Source organism: Prionailurus viverrinus, chromosome B2, assembly GCF_022837055.1.
Source record: "Prionailurus viverrinus isolate Anna chromosome B2, UM_Priviv_1.0, whole genome shotgun sequence".
In the NCBI taxonomy this organism is placed as follows: domain Eukaryota; kingdom Metazoa; phylum Chordata; class Mammalia; order Carnivora; family Felidae; genus Prionailurus; species Prionailurus viverrinus.
In genome coordinates this window covers 127,215,599-127,230,394 of record NC_062565.1, presented here as the reverse complement: position 1 = coordinate 127,230,394, position 14,796 = coordinate 127,215,599, and positions in this window count along the sequence as shown.

Here is a 14,796-nt window from a genome sequence, read left to right as displayed (position 1 = left end):
TGTATCAAGATTAAAAAGCAAGCTGTATGGAGACTTGCAGTATTTTGTTAATATGTGATTAGTAAATGACTGTGGTAGAAATAAATCTGAAATCTCCTTTCACTGGTAGTGAGATGAGTCTAAAGGAGTGTAGCAAGCCTTCATCCCACCTTTGTGGATATTATAACCAACCAACAAAAAACACCTACGTGTTGTGCATGATCACACTTCCTTGAATCACTCTGCAGTATTAGTGCCTTTTTCTCTACATTATATAATCTTAAAATGTACCTTTTTGGGGGGACATGTAGTTTTAGGAGATGGATCATAGTTAAGTATGTCAAAAATCTATAAATACTTCAAGAACATAATTTTTCAATTGTTTATGGTCAGTCTTATCATTTTCTTCTGATACATATACATGGTTTTTACTGAAATCCGATCCTCTCATTTAAAATACGAATAGGCCAATACTTTATTTCAACATGATGAGCAGTGCCACAAATTAGACTTCCTTGTCAAAGGGTATACTCCATGGTCAGAGAACAAATCTGGATAGAATTACTCAACTTCGTTGGAAGTTCAGCCCATGTACACATACACCCAAGCAAATGTGAAGTGGTGAGTAAGTTTTTTGAAACAAAGCCATCTCTTTGTTCAAATGTGTTCAAATAAAAAGTCAACTTGTTCATTTTTATTTCTATAGCACAATTTGATAGAAATGAGTCACTCCATTCACTGTGCTATGAAAAAAAAGTTTAAAAGAGACTCAACGATTCTGATGTCACCCCTTTTTAAGTTCTAGTTTTCTTTATGCACATTTTACCCACTGACATTACTCACCAAGCCTTAGAGTAAGGAAAAATGAGCAAATTTTGAAAGAAAAACTAATAATGGATTTTGGAGGAATAGGATTTCATCTGGAAAATAAGAGTAAAGGTAAAATTGCTCAATATGTTATGCCTTTAATCGTATTCTATGAATATCAGCAAATATGAAGAACATCCACGCATTCACATTCAGCAAATGCATTCTATCGTTTTAGGACTTGTCCAGGGTCTGGAAAACTCAAGAATATACTGGAAAGACATAGTCCCTGACATTCAATTGTTTATAATATTGTGAGTAACATGGGTAAACAAACAGGCAACAGCAATAATGACAACAACAAAAAGGATCATAATTGATGAATTGAATGGGGTTATGAAACCATAGGACAGAAGACTTAATCCATCTTTTAGGGGTTGGGGAAACCTACTTGGAAAAAGTAAACTTCTACACTGAATCATAATGGTGTAAAAGGAGTTAGCTAGTTAGGGTGGTATGATGGCTGCGGGAGGATGGATAAATTTATAGAGAGTAATGCATTTGTGACAGTCTAAAGGGAAGAAGGAACGAGGTACATTCTAGGAACTGAAATGAAGTCAAGAGGACAGGAGTGTGAATTGTAATGAGACGAATGGAAAGCTACAACACCAGAAAGATACGCAGACCCTGGACCTGCTTAAGGCCTTAAAAAACATAAGAAGAAGATATGCCTTAGTTCTAAGAGTAGTGAATAGCGACTGAAGATTAGAAGCAAGTAGCAAATGACATAATCACATTTTTATTTGAGAAACATCATTCTGGCAGCACATGGGAGAATGGAATAGAATGTGATTAAAAGCAATTATAAGAGTTGATGCATAAATCATAATATTACTGAATATTTAATTTTTTAAGACATAGGCTAAGACAATTTTCTGCAAGTTGTAAACTTATTTCTACTGCTTTTTTTTCTTTTCAATTGCAGTTTTTCCCTGTTTGAATATCCTTATCTTATAAATAAAATACTCTTATAAGTTCAAAGAAATGACTTTTTAACTGGTTGGTTAATATTTGATGTGAATTTTTATTGTTTGTACTTCAGGTTATAGTAAATATCAAATAATTTACAAGTTATTGGACTTCTCTTGCTTAGGGTGTAGAAAGACACAAGAGAAAATCTTTACAATGAAACACATAACTTACAAAAATATACATTCTTTTAAAACCTTCAGAGAGTTGAGGTTACAAGAACACCTCAATAACTGAATTCCAAACACTGACAAGTCTCTCCAAAAATGAAGGAGCTATGTAAATTTAAAAAATTTTTGACAGTCATGGAGGTAAAAATGGCCTTATTAATAATAAACATGATTAAATAAGCTAAAATAAAGGCTAAAACTGAAACACTGAGTGTGGACTAGTGTATTAGTTTAGAATAATTAAGAGCCTTAAAAATATTTTGCATGGACATTCAAGCTTCTTTCAGTGGGCTTCTGTGTGTTGCTGAGAAAGAACTGAGGTAGGGCTAGAGACCAGACAGGGTCCCCATTGCAGGCATGGGTATGAAGAAAATGGCTGGCTATCACTGGGCTCTAGGTACAACACATTCCCTGCTTTGGAGACCCCTTGACATATAAAGCAAGATCCTCAAACCAGTAGGGGAAGGGTAAAACCTTTCATTTTTTAGGTCCAAGCAAAGATATACAACTCCTGAGGGAGGAGGTGGTAAATCCAATTACAATTGTGGATGGCTAGGAATAGCTCCTGTATACATTATCCTTCCCCAGTGCAAAACAGGTGTCTACTATCACTGGGGAAAAGTCATTAAACTCTAACTTCTCCGTAAGAGTGTGGAGAAAGACCCCATCTGTGGCAAAAAGGTGCAGGAACTGCTAAAGGCTGAGACTGGGATACAAACACAAAGAGAAATCCAACCACAGGAAGATTTGAAGGCTTTAGTACATCACAGATAAACGTTTCTGTCATAAATCCCAAAACTATCTCAAGCACATAATAGATTGCCAACTTCCCACATTAAGGCTTGACAGAAGAACTAGAATGTCCATTATTAGGGATAAATACTTTGACCTTAGTTTCTATAGTCTTTCTGCACTTGATGTTTAACAAACAACAAAGTTATGGGATATACAAAAAATAAAAATAAAAAAAACCCACAAATCTTCATCCTGATATAAAGCAATTGAAAATATCAGATGCATAAAAAACTGAAATATGGTATCTATTAGACTTATTCTTTAAAATAAGAATGATTAGCATGTTAAAGGATTTAATACAAAAAGAAATAAAACATGCATAAACAGAATTTCAATTATAGGATAGTTATAGAAACTATAGAAAATGTCAAATGAAAATTCTAGGTATAAAAATATGTTCTCAAGGGGCACCTTGAGTGGCTCAGTAAGTTAAGTGTCTGACTGTTGATTTCGGCTCAGGTCATGATCTCCTGGTTTGTGAGTTTGAGCCCTACATAGGGCTCCGTGTTTACAGTGCAGAGTCTGCTTGGGATTCCCTCTCTCTCCTACTCTCTCTGCCCCTCTTGTGTGTGCTCTCTCTCTCTCAAAATAAATAAATAAACTTAAAAAAATATGCTGTCAAGATTAAGAATTTCTCTAAAAATTTTAAGAAAACAATTTATAATATAATCATCAAAAGATTAAGAATTTCTTTGATGAATCCTCAGCAGACTAGATCATCTGAGAAAATAATGAGTGAATAGACTTGAAGATAGGCTAATAAAAATTATACAATATGAAACACAGAAGAAAAAAATCAATAAAAAAAGAACAGAATATTTAAGAGCTGTATGATAATATCAAACCATTGACATATACAAAATTGAGTCTCTAAAGAAAAAGAGAAAAAAATTGGAAGAGAATAAATATTTGAAGAGATAGTGCTCACTTTCCCATGTTAATAAATGGCCACAAACTCCAGACCCAAAACCTCACAAAACTACATGCCAAGATAAGTACAAAAGAAAAAGAAAACAAGAAAGATAGAGGGGGAAAAAAGACAAAAGAAAGTCCCTTAGGCATAACAACAAAGTTTTAATAGAAGATAAAGTCTTGAAGGCAAATATAAAGGAATAATTTTCATCATAAATGAAGCCATCCAGAAAACAATGGGCAATACTTCTTAAATGCTAAAAGAAAAAACAAAGAATCAAAGAAAACTTTCAACTAAAAATTCTATACCCATTATTCTATACCTAGTAATAAACTTTTCCAAAAGATAAATGTACAAATGTAAAATGAAGCTTTTTTTCAGATACTAAAAACAAACAAACAAACAAACAGAAGGGGCAATTGAGTGGCTCAAAAGTTTAAGCATCTGACTCTTGATTTCAGCTCAGGTCATGATCTCATGGTACATCAGATCAAGCCTTGTGTCAGTCTCTGTGCTGACAGCATGGATCCTGATTAGGGTTCTCTCTCTGCACCTCCCCTGCTCATGCACTTCCTCTCTCTCTCTCTCTCTCTCTCTCTCAAAATAAATAAATAAACATTTAAAAAAGGAGAGGGAATTCAGTGCTAGCAGACTTACAGTGTAAGAATATTTAAGTAAGTTATTCAAGGATAAGAAATATCAAATAGAAATGTGTATTTACAAGAATAAATAAAGAATACCACAAATGACAAACATAAGAATCAAAATGAAGTGTTCTCTTATTTTAATCACCTTGAAATATAATTAATTGTCTGTACTGGTTTCCAGGTGTTGTTATAACAAATTGCCACGAGATGAATGACCTAAAAAAATAGAAATTTATTCTCTCACAAGTCTGGAAGGCAGTAAGTCTAAAATCAAAGTGTCGGTAGGGCCATATTCTCTCTGAAAGCTCTAGAGAAGGATCCCCCTTCCCTCTTCTAGATCCTGAAGGTTGTCACCAAACGTTGGTGTTTGTTTACTTGTAAAAGCATCTCTTCTACATTTACTTCCATCTTCACGTGGACTTTTCTCCTGTGTGTCTGTGTCCAAATTTCTCTTGTCTTATAAGGACACTAATCATTGGATTAGGGCCCATCCTAATTCAACATATCTTCAAATTAACTTGATTACATCTGAGAAGATCCTTTTTCCAACTAAGGTTATATTCACAGGTTCTGCATCTTACTACTTCAGCATATCTTTTCGGGGGAAACAGTTCAAATTATAACAGCCCACCCTCTTCCCCCAATATTCTTGTGTGTTCCACATACAAAATATATTCACCCTTCCCAATATCCCTCAAAGTGTTACTCTATTCCAGGGTCAATTTTAAGTCCACAATCTTTCCTAAATATAACCAATTCAAAAACTGCCAAGCCTTGTGTTCTAAGTCACTGAAATCAGGTAAGGGTGAGACCTTGTGTATGGCCCATCCTTAGACAGAAACTCAAAAAACAAGTGAAACTCAAATAACAAGTTATCAGGTTCAAAAATACAATTATGGGACAAGCATAGCATAGACATTCTTATTCCAAAAGGTGAAAAACTAGAAGAAAAATAGGAATCACAAGCAAGTCTGAAATCCAGCAAAGCAAATTCCATTAGTTTTCAATCCCTGAGAATATTCTCTGTGACTAGATGTCCTGTCCTCTGGGCATAATAGGGTAGTGGCCCCATCCTGTCATCTTGTAGTTAGTTATCTCACTCTCTGAAGTCTCCAGAATAGTGGTCTCATTGACCCAGCTCTCAGACCGAGGACTGGAGGAGAAGGAATGGGAAGAAACTGCTAATGGGTACAGAGTTTCTTTCTGGAGTAACAAAAGTTTTCTGGAATTAGATAATGGTGATAGTTGCACTAACTTGTGAATTGAATTACAACTGTTTAAAATTGTGATTTTCATGGTGTGTGAATACATATCTCAATTAAAGAAAGATGGAGAACTCATTTTATCTTATTTTAAGAATCATTATTTTAAAAAATTTTTAATGTTTATTTAGAGAGAGAGAGAGAGAGAGAGAGCGTGCAAGTGGGGAGAGGTGGAGAGAGAGGGAGACACAGAAGCAGGCTCTAAGCTCTGAGCTGTCAGCACAGAGCCTGATGTGGGGCTTGAACCCACCAAATGAGAGATCATGCCCCGAGCTGAAGTAGGATATTTAACCAACTGAGCCACCCAGGCGCCCCAAGAATTATTTTAAGATTACCCTAATTAAGACAATGGGTTGTTTGTGTAACAATAAGCATATATAACAACAAAATATAATAGTGTTTCTAGAAAGAGACCTACAAATATATGATTGATTGATTTTCAACAAAGTTGCCAAGGTAATCTAGCAGAAAAATGTAATACTTTCAATGAATGTTACTGAAACATTTGGGTATCCATAATCAAAACTAAATTTAAAAATGAATAACTATTATTTTTCATTATTACCTTATTACACACCCTATACAATTAATTAAAATTGATTCAAAATCATAATATAAAGCCTAAAATTCTAAAAATTCCAGTAGAAAATGTAGAAGAAAATGTTTGGCAGTGTTTTTTTCATACATAACACAAAAACACAAACCATAAAAGACAAATTTTAATAAATTTGACTTCATCAAAATTAAAACATTCTCCTCTTTGAAGGGCACTGTAAAAGAAATTTAGCCAATAACATAGAATACATTCACAAAAGTTAGATGTGGTAAATGATTGGAAACAGAAAGTAAAAAAGAAATCTCACAGCTCAATAATAAGAAAACAAACAGCACAATAAAAAGTCAGTGGAAGATTTGCAAAGAGACTTCAGAAAAGAAGAAATACAATTGACAAATAAGCACATGAAAGAATGTTCCACATTTTTAATCACTGAGAAATTTAAATTAAAGCCATAGTAACTTATTACAAACCTACTAAAGTGGCTAAAGTTATCAAATAAATAAAACACATATGATATAAATTGCTGTTGAGGATGCAAAACAATTACTACATTTATATTTATTGGTGAATTGGCAGATGGCATCACCATTTTGAAAACAGTATGGTGATTTTTTTTAACAAAATTAAATGTATACTTACCGTATGACTCAGAGACCTCACTCAAAAAGGTTAATAAAAATGAACATTCCCACATAAAGACCTACACACAAATATTTATAAAGCTTTATTTTGAATAGCCAAAAAACCGGAAACTATCCATAGTTCACTAATTAGTGAATGGGTAAGAAACGTGTGGTGACTCCATACAACAGAATACTGCTTAAAATAGAAAAGAATGATCTATTGATTCATGCAACTATATGGATGAATCTCAAAAACATTATGTTTAGTGAAAGAAGCCAGATACAAACAGCCATCTAATTTCATTTTCATGATACTCTTACATAGACAAAAGTATATGACAAGAAACAAACCAATCGTTGCCATGTACTGGCATTATGGGAAGAGTTGGCTATCAAGAGTCAGACAAATATTTCTTTGAATGTTTATTTTTGAGAGAGAGAGAGAGAGAAAGAGAGAGAGAGCATGAACAGGGGAGGGGCAGAGAGAGATGAAAACACAGAATCTGAAGCAGGCCTCAGACTCTGTACTGACAGCTCAGTGTCTGAAGTGGGGTTCAAACTCGTGAACCATGAGATCGCGATCTGATCTGAGCTGAAGTTGGACGGCCAACCGACTGAGCCATCCAGGGACCCCAGGAATCGGGGAAATATTTTGGAGTGATGGAACTATTCTATATCTTGGCTGTGGGTGATTATTTTTGCATTGACCTAAAAATAGTCCAGTTTTCTCTGTGTAATGTCTACCTCAACAAACTGGTTATGAGTTAAATTATGTCCCCTCAAAATTCATAATTTGAAGTCCTAATTCCCAGTATCTCAGAATGTGACCTTATTTGGAGATAGAGTTTTTACAGAGATGTTCTTATAAAAAGGGGAAATTTGTACATAAAGGCATACCTAAAGGGAAGATGACGTGAAGAGATAGGCAGAAAACCAGTCATCTATATGCCAAGGAGAGAGGTGTGGAACAGATCCTTCCTCCACAGACCTGAAAAGAAACCAACACTGCCAACACCTTGACTTTGGACCCCTATCCACTAGAACTGTGAGACAAGACTTTTCTGTTTAAGCCACCCAGTTAGTGGTACTTTGTGATGATAGCTCAATATACCTGACTTCCAAAAAGTTATATATTTGTATTCGCACAATTTGAAAACTAAAATAATGGCCATCATAATGCAATCATTCCAAAGAGGGTTCAGAATGTAATATCTAAGTATGGATGCATACAATGAAAGAAAAGCTATTTGATTAAATATGTTTTTTATCTATTTAGTTTCACTACACTTGAGTGTATTATCTCTGTAGTGCCATAAAAATTTCCTTTGGGAAGATGTTCTCCAGGTGTACCTTTGTTTTGTTCAAAGCTCCATATTTATGCATTAGCTAAATTATTAAATATTGCTTTAACTGCTAGTGCTCTGAATCTGAAGTCAAGTACCCAGATGTATCTCATCTTACATCTTACATCTAGAGATCAGCTCTACCACGTGCTTAGTATTCCACAAATGTTTACAAAACCTTTTACAAGAAAGATTTGGGAAGTGTGTAGGAAGAAGGTTGTGACATCAAGGAACATGGTTCATATCAATGTCCATAAATTGCAAGGTGGGCTTTTCAGACATGCAGTTTCCTGGAGAACAGAAGAGTGCCTTCAAACCTACTCTATGTATGGACTTTAAATAAGAAGGTGGCATGCACATTCTTAACTTGGCAATTGGCCGTTGTACATGGTGGTAACTCTCAAAAATAATATTGATTACAGATGTGGTGAAATACAAGTTGCACAAATATGGAAGTCAAAACTTACTGTAATTTAAAAAGCACTAAATTATGCCCTGGTTTTGCTATAGCTTTATAATTACTGAAGCCAGTTAAGCCGGACTCAGGAAAAACAAAGAAGTTTCTTACTCTCAAAACTGACAAGTTCAAACACATCAGTCATGAATCTTCATCTTGGAGTCAGACTCAGGGGAGGAGGTTGGTGGTGAATAATAGCGGAGTGTAATTATCCATCAGCATAGCTACCTTTAAGTGAATTTCTGCAGACATGTTAAAGACGTTTGTTGCATTTCCGTGCTTATAATGATAATTGCACTAGGTTTTATTTTTTTATTTATGTTTTACTAATATAACCTTATTTAATGCAATCCTTTACATTGCTATTACCCTATGTAATCTCCTTAATGAACGGATATTTAATTATGTTCCTCCTTTATTAACTTTATATTGAGTGCATCTGGAGATTTTGTGCTAGAACATTCAATACTTAATTTAATTTTTGAAAATATATTAAAATAAATAATTTCAATGAAACAGATTTTCATATATTCTAATACAATTTCAAAAATAATTATAAACAGAGACTCGCATGGCTTAGCACTCGTAATGCAATATAAAGTTTTCTGCTTTTAGGTCACACAAGTTCAAAACCAACTTCATAATATAAATCAAGAAAAGGAAATAAGTAGTTATAGTAATTAAACTTCATGTTGTGAGTCAGTGGCTATATTTGCATGTGCCTACTAAAAGAATTAAACAAAGTAGGAAGAAGTACAAATCTTCTTCACCTCTTAGAAAAAATTTCCCCAACGTAGTACTTTCGTTTTCAATCCCTGTTGAAAGAAGAGACAGAGGTAGGGGTGGTGTGTGGGAAACAGGTATTTATTTATACATGATGGCAATTGACCTCTACTTCCATATAAGAAAACTCACATATTAGTTCGCTTGCACACATTTTTCTTTTACCAATAATATAAATATGAAATCAGAAAAACAGTTTATGGTTTTTTTCTATCTATCCCTCCTAAGCTTACTTAACATCCCTCCTTGTGGATTTTTTTTTGCATACTAAATATGCTTCCGTATAACCCTTTACAACCCCCAAACTCCATCCCTACTTATGTATAGAATGAGTTATGGTGCTAACCAAAGGAATTTTCTTCATCTTCAGACACACTCTGTAGTTAAAACTATGATATGGATCAAAAGGCATATACCTCCATTTCTTTTATTTTTAGGATAATCTGCTGCTAAATCTTCACTACTTATAAAACGGGTACTCACTATGTACCCATTGTGTTTACATAAATCTTGCCTTTATGGAGCTTATAATCTAACAAAATTAGGAAAGGATTTAAGTTTAAGAATGGGTGTAGCCAATTGCTAACAATCCACACAGGCTCTCTGGTGTAGTTCTGATCACATGATGGGTACAGAAAACTGTTGAATTCTAAAAAAGTTGCTCTATAACAAAGTGAGGTAGGGCAAATAATCCTATCAAATGTGGGAATAAGAAAGATTTCCAGGAGACAGTGAGGTGAGCTTGAATCAATATCAACACCTGGGAAATGATAGCAGCCGATGAGCTACATACACTAGTGTGAAACAATTAACTTTGACAGGGCTCAGTTTGAACAATGTGTTTCACGGGTCTTAAAGCTAAGAGACAGATTTGCAAACAATGACAAGCCCTGTATGCAGTAACTGTCATCTTTGACTGAGTGATCAGGATGTTTAATTGGTGACCTTAGAATCACTAATTGAGCATTAATCTTTCAATCAGCCATATTTGCTTATAGAAATGACTCTTTGATAAATTTCCTACCCTCTGCTACCCCAACAAAGCCAGGGCAGCTTTGACTTTTACATTAGAGGACAAGTCGACTTAAATACTTGATAGGGCTTTCCAGGGGACAAAGCCACTGATTCCACAATTAGAAAGATGGCTTAAAATGTCAAGAACTCTGGTAAAGTAATACCTGTCCTTAAATTGACAGGGATGAAGAAGTGAGTCTGAGCCCTTTGCTGAGAGCAGATTTAATTGGCAGAGGTCAGGGAAGATATGGAGATACGGAGTTCCTTAAGGATGCAAAGAAAAGTACCCTGAAGAGGAGGAAAAACTGCCTAAAGTAGGTCTGGTGATGTCAATGCCAATCTTTCCTTTCACAATCTTGCCCGGGGCCAGTTCCACAGAGACTAAAGAGATGATGACATCTACGGAGTATTCATAGTACTGTAGCATTTTATTTTACACCTTGGTAAAAATTAAGAAATTTTGGGGAAAGGAGGGAGGGAGAACTAAATTATGTGTTTGTTTTTCTAAAATGCATATTGCTCTACATTTACTAAGTGCAAATAAATGCTTATTAACTAAAATCCATTCTGAATTTTCTTACTCATTTTCATCTGTTGAAAACTGAATATAGTTTCAGACCCAGTTGTCAGAGTTCCCATAGTTCTTAAGTAGCCTAAGTTATTTTTGCTTTTAATGACAGCTAGCTCTAAGGTTTAATGAACATTCTTCCTTGAATGAAAAGAGATTTCAATATTTGTGTTTTGGGGAAGGTATATTGGTTTATATGTACATTTCAATTTCTCTCATTAAGAAACTATTACTCTGGTACCCTGAACCGCATCACGTGTGAACTAGAATGTTTGCAAATACATTGAAATGAAATATTCTAATCTGGGCAAAATGAACACTTTAAAAGTGATTCCAGGCTAAACTATACATATAGCTGGTAAACATGATTATTAATAGAATCATATTTTCCACATTGATCATAATCAGCTGCAACGATCTAAAAAGATTCAATGTTAGAAAATTGAGAACTTTCAATTTAAAGTACTTTGTTATTTAACAAGGACCCTCAGTTCTTTAATACCATCTATGTTAAAAATCCCATAGTGTGGTCCCCAAATCAGATATGACTTTTAGGTATCTATTCCAACAGATAATTCAATTTGCAATTCTTCCACTTATATCGAAAGCCAGGAATTTGAAACCACTGACTTGTACCCAGGTTGTTTTTCAGGCTGTTTTATCTTTTGGTGATCCAGTCTTTAACGTCATTTGCTTTCTCAATTTCTGTAAAGCAATTCAAAAAAGTTTTCCCAAGAATTTGTTTGTTGCTAAGATTCATACGTGTTATGGCACATTGTTATAGTTCATTTACTTTGACTTCTGTGTAGTATATGCCAATGTGTGAATAACACATGGTTTATTCATCCAGCCTGCCCCAGTGGGTGTTTGGATTGTTTCCAGGTTTTTGCTGTTATGATATTCTCACACAGGTCTCTGGCAGTTCATGTGCAAGTTCTCTCTGGGGCGCATACCTAGGAGTAAAATTCTGAATTATAGGGTATATGAATGCTCAAATTTAGAAGGATGTAGGCAATGCCAACTTTCGTCGTAGGTGGTTTCATCACCTACTTTAAAGCTTTACTTCTAAGACTTATCACATCACCATTAATTAAACTCAGTATTCTTTTTTCTTTAGACACTTTGATTAATGTATGATTACCAGAATTGGTTGTTTGGGAACATAAATACCGTGACACTTTTGACAATGCAATTTTTCTGCTAAAATGCTTTTATTTTTCATGCGCTCTAAACTTCATTTTCTCAGACATAAGCGTTTCCTAATTTAGCTCATTTTAGGGACTTGTCTTTGACATCATAACCGTAGAAGTAATACTTATTCTCACAGGCATACCAATCAGCCAAACTAGACATTTTGTATGGGAAACAAATTCACTTTATCTTTCAACTTAAATGCATGTGTTAATATTCATTAAACAAATATATAGGGGCACCTGGGTGATTCAGTTGGTTGAGTGTCTGACTTCGGCTCAGGTCATGATCTTGCACCTTATAGGTTTGTTCCCCGCATCTGGCTCTGTACTGGCAGCTCAGAGTCTGGAGCCTGCTTCAGATTCTGCCCCTCCCCCACTCATGCTCTGTCTCTCTCTCTCAAGACTAACCATTAAAAAAAAAAGTTAAATATATAAAAGAGAGAGAAATAAATAAATAATTAATTCATCTTATAAAATAAATGATTAAAAATAGTTAAATAAAATTAAAATGCTGTGAATGCATACAATTAATTTAAGTTAGTTGAATTTTATGCTATATCTCATTACTTATAATAACTTAATGTAATAAAAACAAAAAAAATATAGATTATTTAAGAAACAAAGGATATAATAAATATATTATTTTAGAACATATGTTGATGCATGTGTTCAACTCTGATATTCATCTTCTGGGAAAATTAAGTGATAATAAGTACATTATTTTAATTAGACACGATCAAAATTTTTCTGTGTATTTAATGGAGGAAATGATATGCTAATGAAAAGTAGTCAGTCTAAAATTAGCATTAGAATTTTGTTAACAGAAAGTAGAAACAATTTTAATGTGTAATAACTAAAATTAAGTAGAATGGTCATTCTTATAACTAATAGATATTTCAAGACAGCATTTGGTAGGATTTAACTACATCATTGAATAAGGCCTATCACATCCAAAATAAATAATTCTTTATTTGAAACTTTTATCCTTTATAATTTGAAAAATGTGGTATCCAAAATAGCACCCTATTTACACTAAAAAATACTTGAGGTAAGTAATCTGTATTATATTGAATATTTGTATATTCTTTTCTTTCCTCCTAATGATGCATTTTAGGAATAGGGATTGAAATAGCTTTTAAAAATTGCTTACATTAAATATGTGATGAAAGACATTTTAAAGAGTTTATTATTTCCTACCTAAGCTCACTGCTTTATTCTAACCATATATTTTCCCAGAAGCAATGCATTCTTTGAAAATAGTAGGGGTTTAGCAGAGATGAGGCCATTACATGAAAATTGTCATCAATCCCACCACCAATAATCTACTACATATCTGGTTTAAGAACAATCTACAAGGAAAGGAGTGTGCTACGTTTTACTCGCTGCTTCTTTCCTAACAGAAATATGTAAAAAACAGGGAAAAACATATGCTTCCAAAGTGGGATTAAGGTGCCTTAATGAAGGCATACATACATAAAAACAATAATAATTTATGTTATCTCCTGGGATGAGTAAGTGGAAAGATTTTGTATTTTTTTTGGACATTGTTATTAAATTAAGGAAAAGAATTAAAGGAAAAAAAGCTATGCCATGCTAGGAAAGCTTTACTCTAAGTAGATGAGATGCTATAAATTGACTCCATTCAAATTGTCTAATCCCAATTTGAGTAACATCATTCAGTGATACCAATGTGGTGGTGGGGGAGAGAATCTTCTATGAAAAGTGAAATAGGCACTCAATACTTTCAGTCAAGCATGAATAAAGACTTTATATAAATATTTAAAAAGGCAAATGTTGGAACACCAAAGTAGAAATCAACTGGAATGCGGACAGAGTTATTCACTGGATAATTTCTTCTACCCAAGATGCTCTGGTTCGGTTTGCCAGAGAAAGTTAGTTACCTATTGTTTTGGCGTCCTGCCCAGTTTGCGTTTTTTTCTCTTCCTTTTCTTCTCCTCCTCCTCTTCCCCCGCCCCTTCTTACTTTTCCTCTCTGCTATTATGTTTTTGGGCGACAAACCGTCCAAATATAGATGATACATTTTATGATCACTCCTACTCCAGGCCCCTCTAGTTCATATGACTTTTGAGAGAGTGTGAATCTAGGTCAAACAATAGTTATGTACAAATGTTCAGGGCTACACACTTCCGATGTAAGGGGAGGATGTTCTCATTCTCGACATAATAACCTAGAGGCTGAGGTGGTCTGCTTTTGTACTTGTAGTTTTATCTCCACGTCTGAAACGACGAGTTATAAAAAATGACCAATCTGGGACTATTTTTCAATTGGGAAAAATCAGGAGAGATTTCATAGAACTGAATATTACATTTGTAAAATCAACACTGGTGATTTGCATCATAGAAAGATGAGCTCTGTATTGAAATCTTACACTGATGCTCTTGAAAGGAATGATAGAGTGAAAAGGTCTGAGATTTTATGTCTCAATTTGACATAGAGTGTAAGAAGGAGTTGTATTTATTTTCATTCAACATGCATTCTACATTTCTTAGGTGTTTACAGGTGCTCCAATGCCTGTCTTCAAGGAGCTCTAAGTTAAGTAGGGGAGACATACAAGCAGACCAGAAAGACAATGAAGGCAGTAGGTGCTGCAAAGGCACCAAGTGAAAAATCAAAAAGAAGACTTCCAGCATGTC